We start from the raw sequence: 22,705 nt of genomic DNA on the forward strand, positions 1-22,705 counted from the left end.
TTACTGCCACGAGGGGGCACTCCATTGCTCTGGCACATTCACTCTCCCTCTTCATTTTCTCCCTCGCCTTTCAAGCCTGCCAACGCTCACACCGTCCCACGCAGGCACGCGCGCGCTCCCACAGTTGCCGCCGCGTCTCTTGCCCGGCATTCAGTTCCACTTTCTACTTGCCGCACGTCCTGCACTTGCTGCGTCTCTGTTGCCCTGCTTCACCTCTTTCTCGTCGCCTCCTCGGTCACTCAACCCAGCAAGCCGGCAGGCACCAACACGCCAGTGCTCCAGCACCCACCTGCAAAGCAGCTCGCTTGCAGCTCCGGCCTGCTGCCTCTTGCTGCAACCGTCCCTCTGCAAGCCGCCCACTCCATGCTCTTCATCCGCCTTTTCCCGTCTGCCTTCCAGCCGGCCCACGCCAACGTCGGCGCCCGCTTCCTCCGGCAACGTTGGCCGTCGGATGCCCAGTCTGCTCTCCCCTGCTGGGAACGCTAACCTCACAGCACTTAGTCACCGGCCGCCACCTCCATCGGCAATGCCGTGCACTGCGTCCTCCGGGGGACGGTTAGCTCAGCTGGTCAGAGCGTGGTGCTAATAACGCCAAGGTCGTGGGTTCAATCCCCACACTGTCCAAGCGTGTGCTTTAGCCATCCTGCTTGGCAGCCGCTGTCTCACGCAAGTGCAGCTTGATGGCTGGCCGCTGCAAGCAGTTTGTGACCAGCTGTCGCCGGCGCTGCCTTTTAAGTGCCTACCTCTTCTTTCTTTCATCTCCTTTGGTTCAGGCAATCAAGCCTGTTTGGCTGCGGAGCTGGGGGCAGACGGCAGGGCAGCTGGGCAGCAGGGACGGTGGCCTCCAAAGCCTGGGCCTACAACAGCTGGCCTAAGCAGTTGGCAGTGGGAGGGGGAGAGCAGGGTCGGGGCTGCCTGGCAGCCTCTTGACTCAGGAGGGAAGCAATCAGCAAGTGTGTGGAGGCAGAGCAGGGCCAATGCGCGACATGGCGTGCGATGTGGGCGGCTGAGCCGGCTGAGAGTGCCTGGGCAGAGCCGGCACGGAGGTCTTCTTGTTGGTGGCAGCGGCAGCGGGCAGCGTGGAAGAACGCTTGCAGCGGAGGAGAGTGAGGAGGGCAGGTGAAGAGGAAGGGTGACAAAGTGGAGGAGAGTAGGGTGTAAGCGATTAGGGTGGGACTTGTGCAAGGTGAAGATGCAGGGAAGAGGTGCAGGCGGAGAAGTGCAGGGAGAAGACAGCAGTGAGCCAGCAGCCGGCAGTGGCTGCACGCGGCTGAAGTGCTGAGAGAAGCAGCTGCCTGCTGCCTACGGCCATACTAGCCTGAAAACGCCCGATCTCGTCTGATCTCGGAAGCTAAGCAGGCTCAGGCCTGGTTAGTACTTGGATGGGAGACCGCCTGGGAATACCAGGTGCCGTAGGCTTTTTACTGCCACGAGGGGGCACTCCATTGCTCTGGCACATTCACTCTCCCTCTTCATTTTCTCCCTCGCCTTTCAAGCCTGCCAACGCTCACACCGTCCCACGCAGGCACGCGCGCGCTCCCACAGTTGCCGCCGCGTCTCTTGCCCGGCATTCAGTTCCACTTTCTACTTGCCGCACGTCCTGCACTTGCTGCGTCTCTGTTGCCCTGCTTCACCTCTTTCTCGTCGCCTCCTCGGTCACTCAACCCAGCAAGCCGGCAGGCACCAACACGCCAGTGCTCCAGCACCCACCTGCAAAGCAGCTCGCTTGCAGCTCCGGCCTGCTGCCTCTTGCTGCAACCGTCCCTCTGCAAGCCGCCCACTCCATGCTCTTCATCCGCCTTTTCCCGTCTGCCTTCCAGCCGGCCCACGCCAACGTCGGCGCCCGCTTCCTCCGGCAACGTTGGCCGTCGGATGCCCAGTCTGCTCTCCCCTGCTGGGAACGCTAACCTCACAGCACTTAGTCACCGGCCGCCACCTCCATCGGCAATGCCGTGCACTGCGTCCTCCGGGGGACGGTTAGCTCAGCTGGTCAGAGCGTGGTGCTAATAACGCCAAGGTCGTGGGTTCAATCCCCACACTGTCCAAGCGTGTGCTTTAGCCATCCTGCTTGGCAGCCGCTGTCTCACGCAAGTGCAGCTTGATGGCTGGCCGCTGCAAGCAGTTTGTGACCAGCTGTCGCCGGCGCTGCCTTTTAAGTGCCTACCTCTTCTTTCTTTCATCTCCTTTGGTTCAGGCAATCAAGCCTGTTTGGCTGCGGAGCTGGGGGCAGACGGCAGGGCAGCTGGGCAGCAGGGACGGTGGCCTCCAAAGCCTGGGCCTACAACAGCTGGCCTAAGCAGTTGGCAGTGGGAGGGGGAGAGCAGGGTCGGGGCTGCCTGGCAGCCTCTTGACTCAGGAGGGAAGCAATCAGCAAGTGTGTGGAGGCAGAGCAGGGCCAATGCGCGACATGGCGTGCGATGTGGGCGGCTGAGCCGGCTGAGAGTGCCTGGGCAGAGCCGGCACGGAGGTCTTCTTGTTGGTGGCAGCGGCAGCGGGCAGCGTGGAAGAACGCTTGCAGCGGAGGAGAGTGAGGAGGGCAGGTGAAGAGGAAGGGTGACAAAGTGGAGGAGAGTAGGGTGTAAGCGATTAGGGTGGGACTTGTGCAAGGTGAAGATGCAGGGAAGAGGTGCAGGCGGAGAAGTGCAGGGAGAAGACAGCAGTGAGCCAGCAGCCGGCAGTGGCTGCACGCGGCTGAAGTGCTGAGAGAAGCAGCTGCCTGCTGCCTACGGCCATACTAGCCTGAAAACGCCCGATCTCGTCTGATCTCGGAAGCTAAGCAGGCTCAGGCCTGGTTAGTACTTGGATGGGAGACCGCCTGGGAATACCAGGTGCCGTAGGCTTTTTACTGCCACGAGGGGGCACTCCATTGCTCTGGCACATTCACTCTCCCTCTTCATTTTCTCCCTCGCCTTTCAAGCCTGCCAACGCTCACACCGTCCCACGCAGGCACGCGCGCGCTCCCACAGTTGCCGCCGCGTCTCTTGCCCGGCATTCAGTTCCACTTTCTACTTGCCGCACGTCCTGCACTTGCTGCGTCTCTGTTGCCCTGCTTCACCTCTTTCTCGTCGCCTCCTCGGTCACTCAACCCAGCAAGCCGGCAGGCACCAACACGCCAGTGCTCCAGCACCCACCTGCAAAGCAGCTCGCTTGCAGCTCCGGCCTGCTGCCTCTTGCTGCAACCGTCCCTCTGCAAGCCGCCCACTCCATGCTCTTCATCCGCCTTTTCCCGTCTGCCTTCCAGCCGGCCCACGCCAACGTCGGCGCCCGCTTCCTCCGGCAACGTTGGCCGTCGGATGCCCAGTCTGCTCTCCCCTGCTGGGAACGCTAACCTCACAGCACTTAGTCACCGGCCGCCACCTCCATCGGCAATGCCGTGCACTGCGTCCTCCGGGGGACGGTTAGCTCAGCTGGTCAGAGCGTGGTGCTAATAACGCCAAGGTCGTGGGTTCAATCCCCACACTGTCCAAGCGTGTGCTTTAGCCATCCTGCTTGGCAGCCGCTGTCTCACGCAAGTGCAGCTTGATGGCTGGCCGCTGCAAGCAGTTTGTGACCAGCTGTCGCCGGCGCTGCCTTTTAAGTGCCTACCTCTTCTTTCTTTCATCTCCTTTGGTTCAGGCAATCAAGCCTGTTTGGCTGCGGAGCTGGGGGCAGACGGCAGGGCAGCTGGGCAGCAGGGACGGTGGCCTCCAAAGCCTGGGCCTACAACAGCTGGCCTAAGCAGTTGGCAGTGGGAGGGGGAGAGCAGGGTCGGGGCTGCCTGGCAGCCTCTTGACTCAGGAGGGAAGCAATCAGCAAGTGTGTGGAGGCAGAGCAGGGCCAATGCGCGACATGGCGTGCGATGTGGGCGGCTGAGCCGGCTGAGAGTGCCTGGGCAGAGCCGGCACGGAGGTCTTCTTGTTGGTGGCAGCGGCAGCGGGCAGCGTGGAAGAACGCTTGCAGCGGAGGAGAGTGAGGAGGGCAGGTGAAGAGGAAGGGTGACAAAGTGGAGGAGAGTAGGGTGTAAGCGATTAGGGTGGGACTTGTGCAAGGTGAAGATGCAGGGAAGAGGTGCAGGCGGAGAAGTGCAGGGAGAAGACAGCAGTGAGCCAGCAGCCGGCAGTGGCTGCACGCGGCTGAAGTGCTGAGAGAAGCAGCTGCCTGCTGCCTACGGCCATACTAGCCTGAAAACGCCCGATCTCGTCTGATCTCGGAAGCTAAGCAGGCTCAGGCCTGGTTAGTACTTGGATGGGAGACCGCCTGGGAATACCAGGTGCCGTAGGCTTTTTACTGCCACGAGGGGGCACTCCATTGCTCTGGCACATTCACTCTCCCTCTTCATTTTCTCCCTCGCCTTTCAAGCCTGCCAACGCTCACACCGTCCCACGCAGGCACGCGCGCGCTCCCACAGTTGCCGCCGCGTCTCTTGCCCGGCATTCAGTTCCACTTTCTACTTGCCGCACGTCCTGCACTTGCTGCGTCTCTGTTGCCCTGCTTCACCTCTTTCTCGTCGCCTCCTCGGTCACTCAACCCAGCAAGCCGGCAGGCACCAACACGCCAGTGCTCCAGCACCCACCTGCAAAGCAGCTCGCTTGCAGCTCCGGCCTGCTGCCTCTTGCTGCAACCGTCCCTCTGCAAGCCGCCCACTCCATGCTCTTCATCCGCCTTTTCCCGTCTGCCTTCCAGCCGGCCCACGCCAACGTCGGCGCCCGCTTCCTCCGGCAACGTTGGCCGTCGGATGCCCAGTCTGCTCTCCCCTGCTGGGAACGCTAACCTCACAGCACTTAGTCACCGGCCGCCACCTCCATCGGCAATGCCGTGCACTGCGTCCTCCGGGGGACGGTTAGCTCAGCTGGTCAGAGCGTGGTGCTAATAACGCCAAGGTCGTGGGTTCAATCCCCACACTGTCCAAGCGTGTGCTTTAGCCATCCTGCTTGGCAGCCGCTGTCTCACGCAAGTGCAGCTTGATGGCTGGCCGCTGCAAGCAGTTTGTGACCAGCTGTCGCCGGCGCTGCCTTTTAAGTGCCTACCTCTTCTTTCTTTCATCTCCTTTGGTTCAGGCAATCAAGCCTGTTTGGCTGCGGAGCTGGGGGCAGACGGCAGGGCAGCTGGGCAGCAGGGACGGTGGCCTCCAAAGCCTGGGCCTACAACAGCTGGCCTAAGCAGTTGGCAGTGGGAGGGGGAGAGCAGGGTCGGGGCTGCCTGGCAGCCTCTTGACTCAGGAGGGAAGCAATCAGCAAGTGTGTGGAGGCAGAGCAGGGCCAATGCGCGACATGGCGTGCGATGTGGGCGGCTGAGCCGGCTGAGAGTGCCTGGGCAGAGCCGGCACGGAGGTCTTCTTGTTGGTGGCAGCGGCAGCGGGCAGCGTGGAAGAACGCTTGCAGCGGAGGAGAGTGAGGAGGGCAGGTGAAGAGGAAGGGTGACAAAGTGGAGGAGAGTAGGGTGTAAGCGATTAGGGTGGGACTTGTGCAAGGTGAAGATGCAGGGAAGAGGTGCAGGCGGAGAAGTGCAGGGAGAAGACAGCAGTGAGCCAGCAGCCGGCAGTGGCTGCACGCGGCTGAAGTGCTGAGAGAAGCAGCTGCCTGCTGCCTACGGCCATACTAGCCTGAAAACGCCCGATCTCGTCTGATCTCGGAAGCTAAGCAGGCTCAGGCCTGGTTAGTACTTGGATGGGAGACCGCCTGGGAATACCAGGTGCCGTAGGCTTTTTACTGCCACGAGGGGGCACTCCATTGCTCTGGCACATTCACTCTCCCTCTTCATTTTCTCCCTCGCCTTTCAAGCCTGCCAACGCTCACACCGTCCCACGCAGGCACGCGCGCGCTCCCACAGTTGCCGCCGCGTCTCTTGCCCGGCATTCAGTTCCACTTTCTACTTGCCGCACGTCCTGCACTTGCTGCGTCTCTGTTGCCCTGCTTCACCTCTTTCTCGTCGCCTCCTCGGTCACTCAACCCAGCAAGCCGGCAGGCACCAACACGCCAGTGCTCCAGCACCCACCTGCAAAGCAGCTCGCTTGCAGCTCCGGCCTGCTGCCTCTTGCTGCAACCGTCCCTCTGCAAGCCGCCCACTCCATGCTCTTCATCCGCCTTTTCCCGTCTGCCTTCCAGCCGGCCCACGCCAACGTCGGCGCCCGCTTCCTCCGGCAACGTTGGCCGTCGGATGCCCAGTCTGCTCTCCCCTGCTGGGAACGCTAACCTCACAGCACTTAGTCACCGGCCGCCACCTCCATCGGCAATGCCGTGCACTGCGTCCTCCGGGGGACGGTTAGCTCAGCTGGTCAGAGCGTGGTGCTAATAACGCCAAGGTCGTGGGTTCAATCCCCACACTGTCCAAGCGTGTGCTTTAGCCATCCTGCTTGGCAGCCGCTGTCTCACGCAAGTGCAGCTTGATGGCTGGCCGCTGCAAGCAGTTTGTGACCAGCTGTCGCCGGCGCTGCCTTTTAAGTGCCTACCTCTTCTTTCTTTCATCTCCTTTGGTTCAGGCAATCAAGCCTGTTTGGCTGCGGAGCTGGGGGCAGACGGCAGGGCAGCTGGGCAGCAGGGACGGTGGCCTCCAAAGCCTGGGCCTACAACAGCTGGCCTAAGCAGTTGGCAGTGGGAGGGGGAGAGCAGGGTCGGGGCTGCCTGGCAGCCTCTTGACTCAGGAGGGAAGCAATCAGCAAGTGTGTGGAGGCAGAGCAGGGCCAATGCGCGACATGGCGTGCGATGTGGGCGGCTGAGCCGGCTGAGAGTGCCTGGGCAGAGCCGGCACGGAGGTCTTCTTGTTGGTGGCAGCGGCAGCGGGCAGCGTGGAAGAACGCTTGCAGCGGAGGAGAGTGAGGAGGGCAGGTGAAGAGGAAGGGTGACAAAGTGGAGGAGAGTAGGGTGTAAGCGATTAGGGTGGGACTTGTGCAAGGTGAAGATGCAGGGAAGAGGTGCAGGCGGAGAAGTGCAGGGAGAAGACAGCAGTGAGCCAGCAGCCGGCAGTGGCTGCACGCGGCTGAAGTGCTGAGAGAAGCAGCTGCCTGCTGCCTACGGCCATACTAGCCTGAAAACGCCCGATCTCGTCTGATCTCGGAAGCTAAGCAGGCTCAGGCCTGGTTAGTACTTGGATGGGAGACCGCCTGGGAATACCAGGTGCCGTAGGCTTTTTACTGCCACGAGGGGGCACTCCATTGCTCTGGCACATTCACTCTCCCTCTTCATTTTCTCCCTCGCCTTTCAAGCCTGCCAACGCTCACACCGTCCCACGCAGGCACGCGCGCGCTCCCACAGTTGCCGCCGCGTCTCTTGCCCGGCATTCAGTTCCACTTTCTACTTGCCGCACGTCCTGCACTTGCTGCGTCTCTGTTGCCCTGCTTCACCTCTTTCTCGTCGCCTCCTCGGTCACTCAACCCAGCAAGCCGGCAGGCACCAACACGCCAGTGCTCCAGCACCCACCTGCAAAGCAGCTCGCTTGCAGCTCCGGCCTGCTGCCTCTTGCTGCAACCGTCCCTCTGCAAGCCGCCCACTCCATGCTCTTCATCCGCCTTTTCCCGTCTGCCTTCCAGCCGGCCCACGCCAACGTCGGCGCCCGCTTCCTCCGGCAACGTTGGCCGTCGGATGCCCAGTCTGCTCTCCCCTGCTGGGAACGCTAACCTCACAGCACTTAGTCACCGGCCGCCACCTCCATCGGCAATGCCGTGCACTGCGTCCTCCGGGGGGACGGTTAGCTCAGCTGGTCAGAGCGTGGTGCTAATAACGCCAAGGTCGTGGGTTCAATCCCACACTGTCCAAGCGTGTGCTTTAGCCATCCTGCTTGGCAGCCGCTGTCTCACGCAAGTGCAGCTTGATGGCTGGCCGCTGCAAGCAGTTTGTGAACAGCTGTCGCCGGCGCTGCCTTTTAAGTGCCTACCTCTTCTTTCTTTCATCTCCTTTGGTTCAGGCAATCAAGCCTGTTTGGCTGCGGAGCTGGGGGCAGACGGCAGGGCAGCTGGGCAGCAGGGACGGTGGCCTCCAAAGCCTGGGCCTACAACAGCTGGCCTAAGCAGTTGGCAGTGGGAGGGGGAGAGCAGGGTCGGGGCTGCCTGGCAGCCTCTTGACTCAGGAGGGAAGCAATCAGCAAGTGTGTGGAGGCAGAGCAGGGCCAATGCGCGACATGGCGTGCGATGTGGGCGGCTGAGCCGGCTGAGAGTGCCTGGGCAGAGCCGGCACGGAGGTCTTCTTGTTGGTGGCAGCGGCAGCGGGCAGCGTGGAAGAACGCTTGCAGCGGAGGAGAGTGAGGAGGGCAGGTGAAGAGGAAGGGTGACAAAGTGGAGGAGAGTAGGGTGTAAGCGATTAGGGTGGGACTTGTGCAAGGTGAAGATGCAGGGAAGAGGTGCAGGCGGAGAAGTGCAGGGAGAAGACAGCAGTGAGCCAGCAGCCGGCAGTGGCTGCACGCGGCTGAAGTGCTGAGAGAAGCAGCTGCCTGCTGCCTACGGCCATACTAGCCTGAAAACGCCCGATCTCGTCTGATCTCGGAAGCTAAGCAGGCTCAGGCCTGGTTAGTACTTGGATGGGAGACCGCCTGGGAATACCAGGTGCCGTAGGCTTTTTACTGCCACGAGGGGGCACTCCATTGCTCTGGCACATTCACTCTCCCTCTTCATTTTCTCCCTCGCCTTTCAAGCCTGCCAACGCTCACACCGTCCCACGCAGGCACGCGCGCGCTCCCACAGTTGCCGCCGCGTCTCTTGCCCGGCATTCAGTTCCACTTTCTACTTGCCGCACGTCCTGCACTTGCTGCGTCTCTGTTGCCCTGCTTCACCTCTTTCTCGTCGCCTCCTCGGTCACTCAACCCAGCAAGCCGGCAGGCACCAACACGCCAGTGCTCCAGCACCCACCTGCAAAGCAGCTCGCTTGCAGCTCCGGCCTGCTGCCTCTTGCTGCAACCGTCCCTCTGCAAGCCGCCCACTCCATGCTCTTCATCCGCCTTTTCCCGTCTGCCTTCCAGCCGGCCCACGCCAACGTCGGCGCCCGCTTCCTCCGGCAACGTTGGCCGTCGGATGCCCAGTCTGCTCTCCCCTGCTGGGAACGCTAACCTCACAGCACTTAGTCACCGGCCGCCACCTCCATCGGCAATGCCGTGCACTGCGTCCTCCGGGGGACGGTTAGCTCAGCTGGTCAGAGCGTGGTGCTAATAACGCCAAGGTCGTGGGTTCAATCCCCACACTGTCCAAGCGTGTGCTTTAGCCATCCTGCTTGGCAGCCGCTGTCTCACGCAAGTGCAGCTTGATGGCTGGCCGCTGCAAGCAGTTTGTGACCAGCTGTCGCCGGCGCTGCCTTTTAAGTGCCTACCTCTTCTTTCTTTCATCTCCTTTGGTTCAGGCAATCAAGCCTGTTTGGCTGCGGAGCTGGGGGCAGACGGCAGGGCAGCTGGGCAGCAGGGACGGTGGCCTCCAAAGCCTGGGCCTACAACAGCTGGCCTAAGCAGTTGGCAGTGGGAGGGGGAGAGCAGGGTCGGGGCTGCCTGGCAGCCTCTTGACTCAGGAGGGAAGCAATCAGCAAGTGTGTGGAGGCAGAGCAGGGCCAATGCGCGACATGGCGTGCGATGTGGGCGGCTGAGCCGGCTGAGAGTGCCTGGGCAGAGCCGGCACGGAGGTCTTCTTGTTGGTGGCAGCGGCAGCGGGCAGCGTGGAAGAACGCTTGCAGCGGAGGAGAGTGAGGAGGGCAGGTGAAGAGGAAGGGTGACAAAGTGGAGGAGAGTAGGGTGTAAGCGATTAGGGTGGGACTTGTGCAAGGTGAAGATGCAGGGAAGAGGTGCAGGCGGAGAAGTGCAGGGAGAAGACAGCAGTGAGCCAGCAGCCGGCAGTGGCTGCACGCGGCTGAAGTGCTGAGAGAAGCAGCTGCCTGCTGCCTACGGCCATACTAGCCTGAAAACGCCCGATCTCGTCTGATCTCGGAAGCTAAGCAGGCTCAGGCCTGGTTAGTACTTGGATGGGAGACCGCCTGGGAATACCAGGTGCCGTAGGCTTTTTACTGCCACGAGGGGGCACTCCATTGCTCTGGCACATTCACTCTCCCTCTTCATTTTCTCCCTCGCCTTTCAAGCCTGCCAACGCTCACACCGTCCCACGCAGGCACGCGCGCGCTCCCACAGTTGCCGCCGCGTCTCTTGCCCGGCATTCAGTTCCACTTTCTACTTGCCGCACGTCCTGCACTTGCTGCGTCTCTGTTGCCCTGCTTCACCTCTTTCTCGTCGCCTCCTCGGTCACTCAACCCAGCAAGCCGGCAGGCACCAACACGCCAGTGCTCCAGCACCCACCTGCAAAGCAGCTCGCTTGCAGCTCCGGCCTGCTGCCTCTTGCTGCAACCGTCCCTCTGCAAGCCGCCCACTCCATGCTCTTCATCCGCCTTTTCCCGTCTGCCTTCCAGCCGGCCCACGCCAACGTCGGCGCCCGCTTCCTCCGGCAACGTTGGCCGTCGGATGCCCAGTCTGCTCTCCCCTGCTGGGAACGCTAACCTCACAGCACTTAGTCACCGGCCGCCACCTCCATCGGCAATGCCGTGCACTGCGTCCTCCGGGGGACGGTTAGCTCAGCTGGTCAGAGCGTGGTGCTAATAACGCCAAGGTCGTGGGTTCAATCCCCACACTGTCCAAGCGTGTGCTTTAGCCATCCTGCTTGGCAGCCGCTGTCTCACGCAAGTGCAGCTTGATGGCTGGCCGCTGCAAGCAGTTTGTGACCAGCTGTCGCCGGCGCTGCCTTTTAAGTGCCACCTCTTCTTTCTTTCATCTCCTTTGGTTCAGGCAATCAAGCCTGTTTGGCTGCGGAGCTGGGGGCAGACGGCAGGGCAGCTGGGCAGCAGGGACGGTGGCCTCCAAAGCCCGGGCCTACAACAGCTGGCCTAAGCAGTTGGCAGTGGGAGGGGGAGAGCAGGGTCGGGGCTGCCTGGCAGCCTCTTGACTCAGGAGGGAAGCAATCAGCAAGTGTGTGGAGGCAGAGCAGGGCCAATGCGCGACATGGCGTGCGATGTGGGCGGCTGAGCCGGCTGAGAGTGCCTGGGCAGAGCCGGCACGGAGGTCTTCTTGTTGGTGGCAGCGGCAGCGGGCAGCGTGGAAGAACGCTTGCAGCGGAGGAGAGTGAGGAGGGCAGGTGAAGAGGAAGGGTGACAAAGTGGAGGAGAGTAGGGTGTAAGCGATTAGGGTGGGACTTGTGCAAGGTGAAGATGCAGGGAAGAGGTGCAGGCGGAGAAGTGCAGGGAGAAGACAGCAGTGAGCCAGCAGCCGCAGTGGCTGCACGCGGCTGAAGTGCTGAGAGAAGCAGCTGCCTGCTGCCTACGGCCATACTAGCCTGAAAACGCCCGATCTCGTCTGATCTCGGAAGCTAAGCAGGCTCAGGCCTGGTTAGTACTTGGATGGGAGACCGCCTGGGAATACCAGGTGCCGTAGGCTTTTTACTGCCACGAGGGGGCACTCCATTGCTCTGGCACATTCACTCTCCCTCTTCATTTTCTCCCTCGCCTTTCAAGCCTGCCAACGCTCACACCGTCCCACGCAGGCACGCGCGCGCTCCCACAGTTGCCGCCGCGTCTCTTGCCCGGCATTCAGTTCCACTTTCTACTTGCCGCACGTCCTGCACTTGCTGCGTCTCTGTTGCCCTGCTTCACCTCTTTCTCGTCGCCTCCTCGGTCACTCAACCCAGCAAGCCGGCAGGCACCAACACGCCAGTGCTCCAGCACCCACCTGCAAAGCAGCTCGCTTGCAGCTCCGGCCTGCTGCCTCTTGCTGCAACCGTCCCTCTGCAAGCCGCCCACTCCATGCTCTTCATCCGCCTTTTCCCGTCTGCCTTCCAGCCGGCCCACGCCAACGTCGGCGCCCGCTTCCTCCGGCAACGTTGGCCGTCGGATGCCCAGTCTGCTCTCCCCTGCTGGGAACGCTAACCTCACAGCACTTAGTCACCGGCCGCCACCTCCATCGGCAATGCCGTGCACTGCGTCCTCCGGGGGACGGTTAGCTCAGCTGGTCAGAGCGTGGTGCTAATAACGCCAAGGTCGTGGGTTCAATCCCCACACTGTCCCAAGCGTGTGCTTTAGCCATCCTGCTTGGCAGCCGCTGTCTCACGCAAGTGCAGCTTGATGGCTGGCCGCTGCAAGCAGTTTGTGACCAGCTGTCGCCGGCGCTGCCTTTTAAGTGCCTACCTCTTCTTTCTTTCATCTCCTTTGGTTCAGGCAATCAAGCCTGTTTGGCTGCGGAGCTGGGGGCAGACGGCAGGGCAGCTGGGCAGCAGGGACGGTGGCCTCCAAAGCCCGGGCCTACAACAGCTGGCCTAAGCAGTTGGCAGTGGGAGGGGGAGAGCAGGGTCGGGGCTGCCTGGCAGCCTCTTGACTCAGGAGGGAAGCAATCAGCAAGTGTGTGGAGGCAGAGCAGGGCCAATGCGCGACATGGCGTGCGATGTGGGCGGCTGAGCCGGCTGAGAGTGCCTGGGCAGAGCCGGCACGGAGGTCTTCTTGTTGGTGGCAGCGGCAGCGGGCAGCGTGGAAGAACGCTTGCAGCGGAGGAGAGTGAGGAGGGCAGGTGAAGAGGAAGGGTGACAAAGTGGAGGAGAGTAGGGTGTAAGCGATTAGGGTGGGACTTGTGCAAGGTGAAGATGCAGGGAAGAGGTGCAGGCGGAGAAGTGCAGGAGAAGACAGCAGTGAGCCAGCAGCCGGCAGTGGCTGCACGCGGCTGAAGTGCTGAGAGAAGCAGCTGCCTGCTGCCTACGGCCATACTAGCCTGAAAACGCCCGATCTCGTCTGATCTCGGAAGCTAAGCAGGCTCAGGCCTGGTTAGTACTTGGATGGGAGACCGCCTGGGAATACCAGGTGCCGTAGGCTTTTTACTGCCACGAGGGGGCACTCCATTGCTCTGGCACATTCACTCTCCCTCTTCATTTTCTCCCTCGCCTTTCAAGCCTGCCAACGCTCACACCGTCCCACGCAGGCACGCGCGCGCTCCCACAGTTGCCGCCGCGTCTCTTGCCCGGCATTCAGTTCCACTTTCTACTTGCCGCACGTCCTGCACTTGCTGCGTCTCTGTTGCCCTGCTTCACCTCTTTCTCGTCGCCTCCTCGGTCACTCAACCCAGCAAGCCGGCAGGCACCAACACGCCAGTGCTCCAGCACCCACCTGCAAAGCAGCTCGCTTGCAGCTCCGGCCTGCTGCCTCTTGCTGCAACCGTCCCTCTGCAAGCCGCCCACTCCATGCTCTTCATCCGCCTTTTTCCCGTCTGCCTTCCAGCCGGCCCACGCCAACGTCGGCGCCCGCTTCCTCCGGCAACGTTGGCCGTCGGATGCCCAGTCTGCTCTCCCCTGCTGGGAACGCTAACCTCACAGCACTTAGTCACCGGCCGCCACCTCCATCGGCAATGCCGTGCACTGCGTCCTCCGGGGGACGGTTAGCTCAGCTGGTCAGAGCGTGGTGCTAATAACGCCAAGGTCGTGGGTTCAAATCCCCACACTGTCCAAGCGTGTGCTTTAGCCATCCTGCTTGGCAGCCGCTGTCTCACGCAAGTGCAGCTTGATGGCTGGCCGCTGCAAGCAGTTTGTGACCAGCTGTCGCCGGCGCTGCCTTTTAAGTGCCTACCTCTTCTTTCTTTCATCTCCTTTGGTTCAGGCAATCAAGCCTGTTTGGCTGCGGAGCTGGGGGCAGACGGCAGGGCAGCTGGGCAGCAGGGACGGTGGCCTCCAAAGCCTGGGCCTACAACAGCTGGCCTAAGCAGTTGGCAGTGGGAGGGGGGAGAGCAGGGTCGGGGCTGCCTGGCAGCCTCTTGACTCAGGAGGGAAGCAATCAGCAAGTGTGTGGAGGCAGAGCAGGGCCAATGCGCGACATGGCGTGCGATGTGGGCGGCTTGAGCCGGCTGAGAGTGCCTGGGCAGAGCCGGCACGGAGGTCTTCTTGTTGGTGGCAGCGGCAGCGGGCAGCGTGGAAGAACGCTTGCAGCGGAGGAGAGTGAGGAGGGCAGGTGAAGAGGAAGGGTGACAAAGTGGAGGAGAGTAGGGTGTAAGCGATTAGGGTGGACTTGTGCAAGGTGAAGATGCAGGGAAGAGGTGCAGGCGGAGAAGTGCAGGGAGAAGACAGCAGTGAGCCAGCAGCCGGCAGTGGCTGCACGCGGCTGAAGTGCTGAGAGAAAGCAGCTGCCTGCTGCCTACGGCAATACTAGCCTGAAAACGCCCGATCTCGTCTGATCTCGGAAGCTAAGCAGGCTCAGGCCTGGTTAGTACTTGGATGGGGAGGACCGCCTGGAATACCAGGTGCCGTAGGCTTTTTACTGCCACGAGGGGGCACTCCATTGCTCTGGCACATTCACTCTCCCTCTTCATTTTCTCCCTCGCCTTTCAAGCCTGCCAACGCTCACAACCGTCCCACGCAGGCACGCGCGCGCTCCCACAGTTGCCGCCGCGTCTCTTGCCCGCATTCAGTTCCACTTTCTACTTGCCGCACGTCCTGCACTTGCTGCGTCTCTGTTGCCCTGCTTCACCTCTTTCTCGTCGCCTCCTCGGTCACTCAACCCAGCAAGCCGGCAGGCACCAACACGCCAGTGCTCCAGCACCCACCTGCAAAGCAGCTCGCTTGCAGCTCCGGCCTGCTGCTCTTGCTGCAAACCGTCCCTCTGCAAGCCGCCCACTCCATGCTCTTCATCCGCCTTTTCCCGTCTGCCTTCCAGCCGGCCCACGCCAACGTCGGCGCCCGCTTCCTCCGGCAACGTTGGCCGTCGGATGCCCAGTCTGCTCTCCCCTGCTGGGAACGCTAACCTCACAGCACTTAGTCACCGGCCGCCACCTCCATCGGCAATGCGTGCACTGCGTCCTCCGGGGGACGGTTTAGCTCAGCTGGTCAGAGCGTGGTGCTAATAACGCCAAGGTCGTGGGTTCAATCCCCACACTGTCCAAGCGTGTGCTTTAGCCATCCTGCTTGGCAGCCGCTGTCCTCACGCAAGTGCAGCTTGATGGCTGGCCGCTGCAAGCAGTTTGTGACCAGCTGTCGCCGGCGCTGCCTTTTAAGTGCCTACCTCTTCTTTCTTTCATCTCCTTTGGTCAGGCAATCAAGCCTGTTTGGCTGCGGAGCTGGGGCAGACGGCAGGGCAGCTGGGCAGCAGGGGACGGTGGCCTCCAAAGCCGGGCCTACAACAGCTGGCCTAAGCAGTTGGCAGTGGGAGGGGGAGAGCAGGGTCGGGGCTGCCTGGCAGCCTCTTGACTCAGGAGGGAAGCAATCAGCAAGTGTGTGGAGGCAGAGCAGGGCCAATGCGCGACATGGCGTGCGATGTGGGCGGCTGAGCCGGCTGAGAGTGCCTGGGCAGAGCCTGCACGGAGGTCTTCTTGTTGGTGGCAGCGGCAGCGGGCAGCGTGGAAGAACGCTTGCAGCGGAGGAGAGTGAGGAGGGCAGGTGAAGAGGAAGGGTGACAAAGTGGAGGAGAGTAGGGTGTAAGCGATTAGGGTGGGACTTGTGCAAGGTGAAGATGCAGGGAAGAGGGTGCAGGCGGAGAAGTGCAGGGAGAAGACAGCAGTGAGCCAGCAGCCGGCAGTGGCTGCACGCGGCTGAAGTGCTGAGAGAAGCAGCTGCCTGCTGCCTACGGCCATACTAGCCTGAAAACGCCCGATCTCGTCTGATCTCGGAAGCTAAGCAGGCTCAGGCCTGGTTAGTACTTGGATGGGAGACCGCCTGGGAATACCAGGTGCCGTAGGCTTTTTACTGCCACGAGGGGGCACTCCATTGCTCTGGCACATTCACTCTCCCTCTTCATTTTCTCCCTCGCCTTTCAAGCCTGCCAACGCTCACACCGTCCCACGCAGGCACGCGCGCGCTCCCACAGTTGCCGCCGCGTCTCTTGCCCGGCATTCAGTTCCACTTTCTACTTGCCGCACGTCCTGCACTTGCTGCGTCTCTGTTGCCCTGCTTCACCTCTTCTCGTCGCCCTCCTCGGTCACTCACCCAGCAAGCCGGCAGGCACCAACACGCCAGTGCTCCAGCACCCACCTGCAAAGCAGCTCGCTTGCAGCTCCGGCCTGCTGCCTCTTGCTGCAACCGTCCCTCTGCAAGCCGCCCACTTCCATTGCTCTTCATCCGCCTTTCCCGTCTGCCTTCCAGCCGGCCCACGCCAACGTCGGCGCCCGCTTCCTCCGGCAACGTTGGCCGTCGGATGCCCGTCTGCTCTCCCCTGCCTGGGAACGCTAACCTCACAGCACTTAGTCACCGGCCGCCACCTCCATCGGCAATGCCGTGCACTGCGTCCTCCGGGGGACGGTTAGCTCAGCTGGTCAGAGCGTGGTGCTAATAACGCCAAGGTCGTGGGTTCAATCCCCACACTGTCCAAGCGTGTGCTTTAGCCATCCTGCTTGGCAGCCGCTGTCTCACGCAAGTGCAGCTTGATGGCTGGCCGCTGCAAGCAGTTTGTGACCAGCTGTCGCCGGCGCTGCCTTTTAAGTGCCTACCTCTTCTTTCTTTCATCTCCTTTGGTTCAGGCAATCAAGCCTGTTTGGCTGCGGAGCTGGGGGCAGACGGCAGGGCAGCTGGGCAGCAGGGGACGGTGGCCTCCAAAGCCTGGGCCTACAACAGCTGGCCTAAGCAGTTGGCAGTGGGAGGGGGAGAGCAGGGTCGGGGCTGCTGGCAGCCTCTTGACTCAGGAGGGAAGCAATCAGCAAGTGTGTGGAGGCAGAGCAGGGCCAATGCGCGACATGGCGTGCGATGTGGGCGGCTGAGCCGGCTGAGAGTGCCTGGGCAGAGCCGGCACGGAGGTCTTCTTGTTGGTGGCAGCGGCAGCGGGCAGCGTGGAAGAACGCTTGCAGCGGAGGAGAGTGAGAGGGCAGGTGAAGAGGAAGGGTGACAAGTGGAGGAGAGTAGGGTGTAAGCGATTAGGGTGGGACTTGTGCAAGGTGAAGATGCAGGGAAGAGGTGCAGGCGGAGAAGTGCAGGGAGAAGACAGCAGTGAGCCAGCAGCCGGCAGTGGCTGCACGCGGCTGAAGTGCTGAGAGAAGCAGCTGCCTGCTGCCTACGGGCCATACTAGCCTGAAACGCCCGATCTCGTCTGATCTCGGAAGCTAAGCAGGCTCAGGCCTGGTTAGTACTTGGATGGGAGACCGCCTGGGAATACCAGGTGCCGTAGGCTTTTTACTGCCACGAGGGGGCACTCCATTGCTCTGGCACATTCACTCTCCCTCTTCATTTTCTCCTCGCCTTTCAAGCCTGCCAACGCTCACACCGTCCCACGCAGGCACGCGCGCGCTCCCACAGTTGCCGCCGCGTCTCTTGCCCGGCATTCAGTTCACTTTCTACTTGCCGCAACGTCCTGCACTTGCTGCGTCTCTGTTGCCCTGCTTCACCTCTTTCTCGTCGCCTCCTCGGTCACTCAACCCAGCAAGCCGGCAGGCACCAACACGCCAGTGCTCCAGCACCCACCTGCAAAGCAGCTCGCTTGCAGCTCCGGCCTGCTGCCTCTTGCTGCAACCGTCCCTCTGCAAGCCGCCCACTCCATGCTCTTCATCCGCCTTTTCCCGTCTGCCTTCCAGCCGGCCCACGCAACGTCGGCGCCCGCTTCCTCCGGCAACGTTGGCCGTCGGATGCCCAGTCTGCTCTCCCCTGCTGGGAACGCTAACCTCACAGCACTTAGTCACCGGCCGCCACCTCCATCGGCAATGCCGTGCACTGCGTCCTCCGGGGGACGGTTAGCTCAGCTGGTCAGAGCGTGGTGCTAATAACGCCAAGGTCGTGGTTTCAATCCCACACTGTCCCAAGCGTGTGCTTTAGCCATCCTGCTTGGCAGCCGCTGTCTCCACGCAAGTGCAGCTTGATGGCTGGCCGCTGCAAGCAGTTTGTGACCAGCTGTCGCCGGCGCTGCCTTTTAAGTGCCTACCTCTTCTTTCTTTCATCTCCTTTGGTTCAGGCAATCAAGCCTGTTTGGCTGCGGAGCTGGGGGCAGACGGCAGGGCAGCTGGGCAGCAGGGACGGTGGCCTCCAAAGCCTGGGCCCTACAACAGCTGGCCTAAGCAGTTGGCAGTGGGAGGGGGAGAGCAGGGTCGGGGCTGCCTGGCAGCCTCTTGACTCAGGAGGGAAGCAATCAGCAAGTGTGTGGAGGCAGAGCAGGGCCAATGCGCGACATGGCGTGCGATGTGGGCGGCTGAGCCGGCTGAGAGTGCCTGGGCAGAGCCGGCACGGAGGTCTTCTTGTTGGTGGCAGCGGCAGCGGGCAGCGTGGAAGAAACGCTTGCAGCGGAGGAGAGTGAGGAGGGCAGGTGAAGAGGAAGGGTGACAAAGTGGAGGAGAGTAGGGTGTAAGCGATTAGGGTGGGACTTGTGCAAGGTGAAGATTGCAGGGAAGAGGTGCAGGCGGAGAAGTGCAGGGGAGAAGACAGCAGTGAGCCAGCAGCCGGCAGTGGCTGCACGCGGCTGAAGTGCTGAGAGAAGCAGCTGCCTGCTGCCTACGGCCATACTAGCCTGAAAACGCCCGATCTCGTCTGATCTCGGAAGCTAAGCAGGCTCAGGCCTGGTTAGTACTTGGATGGGAGACCGCCTGGGAATACCAGGTGCCGTAGGCTTTTTACTGCCACGAGGGGGCACTCCATTGCTCTGGCACATTCACTCTCCCTCTTCATTTTCTCCCTCGCCTTTCAAGCCTGCCAACGCTCACACCGTCCCACGCAGGCACGCGCGCGCTCCCACAGTTGCCGCCGCGTCTCTTGCCCGGCATTCAGTTCCACTTTCTACTTGCCGCACGTCCTGCACTTGCTGCGTCTCTGTTGCCCTGCTTCACCTCTTTCTCGTCGCCTCCTCGGTCACTCAACCCAGCAAGCCGGCAGGCACCAACACGCCAGTGCTCCAGCACCCACCTGCAAAGCAGCTCGCTTGCAGCTCCGGCCTGCTGCCTCTTGCTGCAAACCGTCCCTCTGCAAGCCGCCCACTCCATGCTCTTCATCCGCCTTTTCCCGTCTGCCTTCCAGCCGGCCCACGCCAACGCGGCGCCCGCTTCCTCCGGCAACGTTGGCCGTCGGATGCCCCAGTCTGCTCTCCCCTGCTGGGAACGCTAACCTCACAGCACTTAGTCACCGGCCGCCACCTCCATCGGCAATGCCGTGCACTGCGTCCTCCGGGGGACGGTTAGCTCAGCTGGTCAGAGCGTGGTGCTAATAACGCCAAGGTCGTGGGTTCAATCCCCACACTGTCCAAGCGTGTGCTTTAGCCATCCTGCTTGGCAGCCGCTGTCTCACGCAAGTGCAGCTTGATGGCTGGCCGCTGCAAGCAGTTTGTGACCAGCTGTCGCCGGCGCTGCCTTTTAAGTGCCTACCTCTTCTTTCTTTCATCTCCTTGGTTCAGGCAATCAAGCCTGTTTGGCTGCGGAGCTGGGGGCAGACGGCAGGGCAGCTGGCAGCAGGGACGGTGGCCTCCAAGCCCGGGCCTACAACAGCTGGCCTAAGCAGTTGGCAGTGGGAGGGGGAGAGCAGGGTCGGGGCTGCCTGGCAGCCTCTTGACTCAGGAGGGAAGCAATCAGCAAGTGTGTGGAGGCAGAGCAGGGCCAATGCGCGACATGGCGTGCGATGTGGGCGGCTGAGCCGGCTGAGAGTGCCTGGGCAGAGCCGGCACGGAGGTCTTCTTGTTGGTGGCAGCGGCAGCGGGCAGCGTGAAGAACGCTTGCAGCGGAGGAGAGTGAGGAGGGCAGGTGAAGAGGAAGGGTGACAAAGTGGAGGAGAGTAGGGTGTAAGCGATTAGGGTGGGACTTGTGCAAGGTGAAGATGCAGGGAAGAGGTGCAGGCGGAGAAGTGCAGGGAGAAGACAGCAGTGAGCCAGCAGCCGGCAGTGGCTGCACGCGGCTGAAGTGCTGAGAGAAGCAGCTGCCTGCTGCCTACGGCCATACTAGCCTGAAAACGCCCGATCTCGTCTGATCTCGGAAGCTAAGCAGGCTCAGGCCTGGTTAGTACTTGGATGGGAGACCGCCTGGGAATACCAGGTGCCGTAGGCTTTTTACTGCCACGAGGGGGCACTCCATTGCTCTGGCACATTCACTCTCCCTCTTCATTTTCTCCCTCGCCTTTCAAGCCTGCCAACGCTCACACCGTCCCACGCAGGCACGCGCGCGCTCCCACAGTTGCCGCCGCGTCTCTTGCCCGGCATTCAGTTCCACTTTCTACTTGCCGCACGTCCTGCACTTGCTGCGTCTCTGTTGCCCTGCTTCACCTCTTTCTCGTCGCCTCCTCGGTCACTCAACCCAGCAAGCCGGCAGGCACCAACACGCCAGTGCTCCAGCACCCACCTGCAAAGCAGCTCGCTTGCAGCTCCGGCCTGCTGCCTCTTGCTGCAAACCGTCCCTCTGCAAGCCGCCCACATCCATGCTCTCATCCGCCTTTTCCCAGTCTGCCTTCCAGCCGGCCCACGCCAACGTCGGCGCACCGCTTCCTCCGGCAACGTTGGCCGTCGGATGCCCAGTCTTGCTCTCCCCTGCTGGGAACGCTAACCTCACAGCACTTAGTCACCGGCCGCCACCTCCATCGGCAATGCCCGTGCACTGCGTCCTCCGGGGGACGGTTAGCTCAGCTGGTCAGAGCGTGGTGCTATAACGCCAAGGTCGTGGGTTCAATCCCCCACACTGTCCCAAGCGTGTGCTTTAGCCATCCTGCTTGGCAGCCGCTGTCTCACGCAAGTGCAGCTTGATGGCTGGCCGCTGCAAGCAGTTTGTGACCAGCTGTCGCCGGCGCTGCCCTTTAAGTGCCTACCTCTTCTTTCTTTCATCTCCTTTGGTTCAGGCAATCAAGCCTGTTTTGGCTGCGGAGCTGGGGGCAGACGGCAGGGCAGCTGGGCAGCAGGGACGGTGGCCTCCAAAGCCTGGGCCTACAACAGCTGGCCTAAGCAGTTGGCAGTGGAGGGGGAGAGCAGGGTCGGGGCTGCCTGGCAGCCTCTTGACTCAGGAGGGAAGCAATCAGCAAGTGTGTGGAGGCAGAGCAGGGCCAATGCGCGACATGGCGTGCGATGTGGGCGGCTGAGCCGGCTGAGAGTGCCTGGGCAGAGCCGGCACGGAGGTCTTCTTGTTGGTGGCAGCGGCAGCGGGCAGCGTGGAAGAACGCTTGCAGCGGAGGAGAGTGAGGAGGGCAGGTGAAGAGGAAGGTGACAAAGTGGAGGAGAGTAGGGTGTAAGCGATTAGGGTGGGACTTGTGCAGGTGAAGATGCAGGGAAGAGGTGCAGGCGGAGAAGTGCAGGGAGAAGACAGCAGTGAGCCAGCAGCCGCAGTGGCTGCACGCGGCTGAAGTGCTGAGAGAAGCAGCTGCCTGCTGCCTACGGCCATACTAGCCTGAAAACGCCCGATCTCGTCTGATCTCGGAAGCTAAGCAGGCTCAGGCCTGGTTAGTACTTGGATGGGAGACCGCCTGGGAATACCAGGTGCCGTAGGCTTTTTACTGCCACGAGGGGGCACTCCATTGCTCTGGCACATTCACTCTCCCTCTTCATTTCTCCCTCGCCTTTCAAGCCTGCCAACGCTCACACCGTCCCACGCAGGCACGCGCGCGCTCCCACAGTTTGCCGCCGCGTCTCTTGCCCGGCATTCAGTTCCACTTTCTACTTGCCGCACGTCCTGCACTTGCTGCGTCTCTGTTGCCCTGCTTCACCTCTTTCTCGTCGCCTCCTCGGTCACTCAACCCAGCAAGCCGGCAGGCACCAACACGCCAGTGCTCCAGCACCCACCTGCAAAGCAGCTCGCTTGCAGCTCCGGCCTGCTGCCTCTTGCTGCAACCGTCCCTCTGCAGCCGCCCACTCCATGCTCTTCATCCGCCTTTTCCCGTCTGCCTTCCAGCCGGCCCACGCCAACGTCGGCGCCGCTTCCTCCGGCAACGTTGGCCGTCGGATGCCCAGTCTGCTCTCCCCTGCTGGGAACGCTAACCTCACAGCACTTAGTCACCGCCGCCACCTCCATCGGCAATGCCGTGCACTGCGTCCTCCGGGGGACGGTTAGCTCAGCTGGTCAGAGCGTGGTGCTAATAACGCCAAGGTCGTGGGTTCAATCCCCACACTGTCCAAGCGTGTGCTTTAGCCATCCTGCTGGCAGCCGCTGTCTCACGCAAGTGCAGCTTGATGGCTGGCCGCTGCAAGCAGTTTGTGACCAGCTGTCGCCGGCGCTGCCTTTTAAGTGCCTACCTCTTCTTTCTTTCATCTCCTTTGGTTCAGGCAATCAAGCCTGTTTGGCTGCGGAGCTGGGGGCAGACGGCAGGGCAGCTGGGCAGCAGGGACGGTGGCCTCCAAAGCCTGGGCCTACAACAGCTGGCCTAAGCAGTTGGCAGTGGGAGGGGGAGAGCAGGGTCGGGGCTGCCTGGCAGCCTCTTGACTCAGGAGGGAAGCAATCAGCAAGTGTGTGGAGGCAGAGCAGGGCCAATGCGCGACATGGCGTGCGATGTGGGCGGCTGAGCCGGCTGAGAGTGCCTGGGCAGAGCCGGCACGGAGGTCTTCTTGTTGGTGGCAGCGGCAGCGGGCAGCGTGGAAGAACGCTTGCAGCGGAGGAGAGTGATGGAGGGCAGGTGAAGAGGAAGGGTGACAAAGTGGAGGAGAGTAGGGTGTAAGCGATTAGGGTGGGACTTGTGCAAGGTGAAGATGCAGGGAAGAGGTGCAGGCGGAGAAGTGCAGGGAGAAGACAGCAGTGAGCCAGCAGCCGGCAGTGGCTGCACGCGGCTGAAGTGCTGAGAGAAGCAGCTGCCTGCTGCCTACGGCCATACTAGCCTGAAAACGCCCGATCTCGTCTGATCTCGGAAGCTAAGCAGGCTCAGGCCTGGTTAGTACTTGGATGGGAG

The 22,705-nt window shown here is 61.9% G+C and overlaps 30 non-coding genes across 30 annotated transcripts; all 30 read left to right on the forward strand.

The window, feature by feature from the left end:
• The first annotated feature begins 550 nt into the window (after positions 1-550).
• trnai-aau (transfer RNA isoleucine (anticodon AAU)) lies at positions 551-624 on the forward strand. Its single transcript has one exon. It is a non-coding gene; the product is annotated as a tRNA-Ile (tRNA).
• Positions 625-1,300: 676 nt separating this feature from the next.
• Positions 1,301-1,419, forward strand: LOC127575553 (5S ribosomal RNA). Its single transcript, XR_007957080.1, has one exon. It is a non-coding gene; the product is annotated as a 5S ribosomal RNA (ribosomal RNA).
• Positions 1,420-1,971: 552 nt separating this feature from the next.
• trnai-aau (transfer RNA isoleucine (anticodon AAU)) lies at positions 1,972-2,045 on the forward strand. The gene has a single exon. It is a non-coding gene; the product is annotated as a tRNA-Ile (tRNA).
• Positions 2,046-2,721: 676 nt separating this feature from the next.
• Positions 2,722-2,840, forward strand: LOC127575554 (5S ribosomal RNA). Its single transcript, XR_007957081.1, has one exon. It is a non-coding gene; the product is annotated as a 5S ribosomal RNA (ribosomal RNA).
• Positions 2,841-3,392: 552 nt separating this feature from the next.
• trnai-aau (transfer RNA isoleucine (anticodon AAU)) lies at positions 3,393-3,466 on the forward strand. Its single transcript has one exon. It is a non-coding gene; the product is annotated as a tRNA-Ile (tRNA).
• A 676-nt stretch (positions 3,467-4,142) lies between these two features.
• On the forward strand, positions 4,143-4,261 carry LOC127575555 (5S ribosomal RNA). Its single transcript, XR_007957082.1, has one exon. It is a non-coding gene; the product is annotated as a 5S ribosomal RNA (ribosomal RNA).
• A 552-nt stretch (positions 4,262-4,813) lies between these two features.
• trnai-aau (transfer RNA isoleucine (anticodon AAU)) lies at positions 4,814-4,887 on the forward strand. Its single transcript has one exon. It is a non-coding gene; the product is annotated as a tRNA-Ile (tRNA).
• A 676-nt stretch (positions 4,888-5,563) lies between these two features.
• LOC127575556 (5S ribosomal RNA) lies at positions 5,564-5,682 on the forward strand. The gene has a single exon (XR_007957083.1). It is a non-coding gene; the product is annotated as a 5S ribosomal RNA (ribosomal RNA).
• Positions 5,683-6,234: 552 nt separating this feature from the next.
• Positions 6,235-6,308, forward strand: trnai-aau (transfer RNA isoleucine (anticodon AAU)). The gene has a single exon. It is a non-coding gene; the product is annotated as a tRNA-Ile (tRNA).
• Positions 6,309-6,984: 676 nt separating this feature from the next.
• Positions 6,985-7,103, forward strand: LOC127575558 (5S ribosomal RNA). Its single transcript, XR_007957085.1, has one exon. It is a non-coding gene; the product is annotated as a 5S ribosomal RNA (ribosomal RNA).
• Positions 7,104-7,656: 553 nt separating this feature from the next.
• On the forward strand, positions 7,657-7,729 carry trnai-aau (transfer RNA isoleucine (anticodon AAU)). Its single transcript has one exon. It is a non-coding gene; the product is annotated as a tRNA-Ile (tRNA).
• A 676-nt stretch (positions 7,730-8,405) lies between these two features.
• Positions 8,406-8,524, forward strand: LOC127575559 (5S ribosomal RNA). Its single transcript, XR_007957086.1, has one exon. It is a non-coding gene; the product is annotated as a 5S ribosomal RNA (ribosomal RNA).
• A 552-nt stretch (positions 8,525-9,076) lies between these two features.
• trnai-aau (transfer RNA isoleucine (anticodon AAU)) lies at positions 9,077-9,150 on the forward strand. The gene has a single exon. It is a non-coding gene; the product is annotated as a tRNA-Ile (tRNA).
• Positions 9,151-9,826: 676 nt separating this feature from the next.
• LOC127575560 (5S ribosomal RNA) lies at positions 9,827-9,945 on the forward strand. The gene has a single exon (XR_007957087.1). It is a non-coding gene; the product is annotated as a 5S ribosomal RNA (ribosomal RNA).
• Positions 9,946-10,497: 552 nt separating this feature from the next.
• trnai-aau (transfer RNA isoleucine (anticodon AAU)) lies at positions 10,498-10,571 on the forward strand. Its single transcript has one exon. It is a non-coding gene; the product is annotated as a tRNA-Ile (tRNA).
• A 674-nt stretch (positions 10,572-11,245) lies between these two features.
• On the forward strand, positions 11,246-11,364 carry LOC127575561 (5S ribosomal RNA). The gene has a single exon (XR_007957088.1). It is a non-coding gene; the product is annotated as a 5S ribosomal RNA (ribosomal RNA).
• Positions 11,365-11,916: 552 nt separating this feature from the next.
• Positions 11,917-11,990, forward strand: trnai-aau (transfer RNA isoleucine (anticodon AAU)). The gene has a single exon. It is a non-coding gene; the product is annotated as a tRNA-Ile (tRNA).
• Positions 11,991-12,666: 676 nt separating this feature from the next.
• Positions 12,667-12,785, forward strand: LOC127575562 (5S ribosomal RNA). The gene has a single exon (XR_007957089.1). It is a non-coding gene; the product is annotated as a 5S ribosomal RNA (ribosomal RNA).
• Positions 12,786-13,338: 553 nt separating this feature from the next.
• trnai-aau (transfer RNA isoleucine (anticodon AAU)) lies at positions 13,339-13,413 on the forward strand. Its single transcript has one exon. It is a non-coding gene; the product is annotated as a tRNA-Ile (tRNA).
• A 678-nt stretch (positions 13,414-14,091) lies between these two features.
• Positions 14,092-14,211, forward strand: LOC127575570 (5S ribosomal RNA). Its single transcript, XR_007957096.1, has one exon. It is a non-coding gene; the product is annotated as a 5S ribosomal RNA (ribosomal RNA).
• Positions 14,212-14,762: 551 nt separating this feature from the next.
• On the forward strand, positions 14,763-14,837 carry trnai-aau (transfer RNA isoleucine (anticodon AAU)). The gene has a single exon. It is a non-coding gene; the product is annotated as a tRNA-Ile (tRNA).
• A 676-nt stretch (positions 14,838-15,513) lies between these two features.
• LOC127575563 (5S ribosomal RNA) lies at positions 15,514-15,632 on the forward strand. Its single transcript, XR_007957090.1, has one exon. It is a non-coding gene; the product is annotated as a 5S ribosomal RNA (ribosomal RNA).
• Positions 15,633-16,184: 552 nt separating this feature from the next.
• Positions 16,185-16,258, forward strand: trnai-aau (transfer RNA isoleucine (anticodon AAU)). The gene has a single exon. It is a non-coding gene; the product is annotated as a tRNA-Ile (tRNA).
• A 674-nt stretch (positions 16,259-16,932) lies between these two features.
• On the forward strand, positions 16,933-17,051 carry LOC127575568 (5S ribosomal RNA). Its single transcript, XR_007957094.1, has one exon. It is a non-coding gene; the product is annotated as a 5S ribosomal RNA (ribosomal RNA).
• Positions 17,052-17,601: 550 nt separating this feature from the next.
• On the forward strand, positions 17,602-17,674 carry trnai-aau (transfer RNA isoleucine (anticodon AAU)). The gene has a single exon. It is a non-coding gene; the product is annotated as a tRNA-Ile (tRNA).
• A 682-nt stretch (positions 17,675-18,356) lies between these two features.
• LOC127575565 (5S ribosomal RNA) lies at positions 18,357-18,475 on the forward strand. The gene has a single exon (XR_007957091.1). It is a non-coding gene; the product is annotated as a 5S ribosomal RNA (ribosomal RNA).
• Positions 18,476-19,028: 553 nt separating this feature from the next.
• trnai-aau (transfer RNA isoleucine (anticodon AAU)) lies at positions 19,029-19,102 on the forward strand. The gene has a single exon. It is a non-coding gene; the product is annotated as a tRNA-Ile (tRNA).
• A 672-nt stretch (positions 19,103-19,774) lies between these two features.
• On the forward strand, positions 19,775-19,893 carry LOC127575566 (5S ribosomal RNA). The gene has a single exon (XR_007957092.1). It is a non-coding gene; the product is annotated as a 5S ribosomal RNA (ribosomal RNA).
• A 1,305-nt stretch (positions 19,894-21,198) lies between these two features.
• Positions 21,199-21,317, forward strand: LOC127575567 (5S ribosomal RNA). Its single transcript, XR_007957093.1, has one exon. It is a non-coding gene; the product is annotated as a 5S ribosomal RNA (ribosomal RNA).
• Positions 21,318-21,866: 549 nt separating this feature from the next.
• Positions 21,867-21,940, forward strand: trnai-aau (transfer RNA isoleucine (anticodon AAU)). The gene has a single exon. It is a non-coding gene; the product is annotated as a tRNA-Ile (tRNA).
• Positions 21,941-22,705: the final 765 nt, after the last annotated feature.

The sequence above is a fragment of the Pristis pectinata genome, chromosome 10 (genome assembly GCF_009764475.1).
Source record: "Pristis pectinata isolate sPriPec2 chromosome 10, sPriPec2.1.pri, whole genome shotgun sequence".
Taxonomy (NCBI): Eukaryota; Metazoa; Chordata; class Chondrichthyes; order Rhinopristiformes; family Pristidae; genus Pristis; species Pristis pectinata.